Genomic DNA, 1744 nt, shown 5'->3' with positions numbered 1-1744 from the left:
AAGATATTAAGTTAATTCTAGAACTCAAATCTAACAATGCTCTAGCAATGAGTTGATTGCCAATAGTGTAAAGAATAATATATCTCCCTATATCGTTCAACTTTAGGGGAAATCTGCTCGTCACAATGGCACTACACACTTTAATAAGTGCAATAGTTTCGAACTCGCCAATTATATGCTTGTTAGAAAACACTTATTTAATGAATTTCACATAGTTCGACATTTGTTCTAAAGCATAAATCAATGGGATGTTGATTATTAATTATCTCAGCACATTAAGGGAATTCTTGAATTACTGGTCCTCCTTGGTGTTTTAGAATCGTTGACGGAATGGAGGTTGTGATCTCCCTTTTTGGTTGCAGCGGTAATTCTGGTGACATCGCAGGTGGTAGTTTTGTTAGCATTATTGGTGAAAATGGCATAGAATTGTTGCACTGGCCAAAATCCTTTGTCACAACATCAATGTTGGGTGAATCAATCACTACTTCTAGCTCTTTACCTTTTATTTACGGTTTAGGTCTCTTATCCTCTTTCTTTTTATGCTCATCATTCTTCCCAAGTTGGAGTCCACTTCTCGTTGTGACGTCTTTTTAGTGTTGGTTACAAGTAACTTTAATGTCACTTGGAAATGCTTCTTGCAGTATGGTGTTCACCACATTAGCCAACAGTCTCATTCAATTCTCCAATGTTCTCAACGATGTTGTCTGACTTTGAATGATAATATCATTCCTTGAAATGTACTCAATCAGTAGAGACTCAAATAATTTCAATGTTGAATCTTGATTGAAAGTTTGCTCTTGATAGCTCTACTGGTTATTGCATTGTTGTGGTTGCATTGCTTGATGATGCATCTTTTGATATGGCAACATCGATTGTTGTTGTGTATACTTTTAATGTGATTGAGGTTGTGGTTGTGTATTCTAAAAATTTGTTTGCAACACCTCATTAGAGTAGGATATATCCAGACTTCCCCATGATAGATCAAAATTATTCTTAAAGTTCGAATTGTAGGTGTTCTCATAGGTGTAGAAATTTTCATTTCAATTGTATCTCCTATTGAAATACATGAATTGGGATTTTCAAGACATTCCTCAAAATTATTATTGTAAACACAATGGACACAAGTAATAATGGATGTTGATTTAACTTCATACATACCTTCAGGTTGTTTCATTTTTCATCACATATTAGTCAATGATGTAATCTGTGAGGCCATTTTATTGATAGCATCATTATCCACTGATGTAGCATTACGTCTAGCTAGCATATTCCTTGTGTTAGGATATTGGTAGTCATTGTTGGAGATCATTTCAAGAATGTTGTAGGCTTGATTGTAAGACTTGTCTAGTAATGCTCCATTGGCAGAGACATACAACCATCCTTGTTTGCATGTTAAGACCATTGTAGAATATTTTCATTTATGTCCAATGTCAGAAACCATGCATAGGGCATTTGTGCAACAAATCTTTAAATCGCTCCCAAGCTTCATACAAAATTTTAATCCTCTAATTGCTTGAAAGATGCGATGTCATTCCTCATTCACGCATTCATGTTGGGAGGATTAAATCGTAACAAAAACTTTTGTGCAAGCTCTTTTCATGATGCTATAGCTCCAGACAACAACGAGTTGGCCATACCTTAGCTTTGTTACAAAGGGAGTATGGAAACAACTTTAGCTTCAATACTTGCTCGGGAACCTCTTGCTGTACAAATGAATCGTATACTTTCATTGTAACACTCTTTA

General features: G+C 35.3%; 1 non-coding gene across 1 annotated transcript; it reads left to right on the top strand.

Moving 5' to 3' along the window:
- The first annotated feature begins 1434 nt into the window (after positions 1-1434).
- LOC120144945 lies at positions 1435-1542 on the top strand. Its single transcript, XR_005518094.1, has one exon. It is a non-coding gene; the product is annotated as a small nucleolar RNA R71 (small nucleolar RNA).
- The last annotated feature ends 202 nt before the right edge of the window (positions 1543-1744 follow it).

The sequence above is a fragment of the Hibiscus syriacus genome, unplaced genomic scaffold, assembly GCF_006381635.1.
Source record: "Hibiscus syriacus cultivar Baekdansim isolate YM2019G1 unplaced genomic scaffold, ASM638163v2 tig00110890_pilon, whole genome shotgun sequence".
NCBI classification, from domain to species: Eukaryota; Viridiplantae; Streptophyta; class Magnoliopsida; order Malvales; family Malvaceae; genus Hibiscus; species Hibiscus syriacus.
This window is presented reverse-complemented; position numbering and strand designations above follow the sequence as displayed.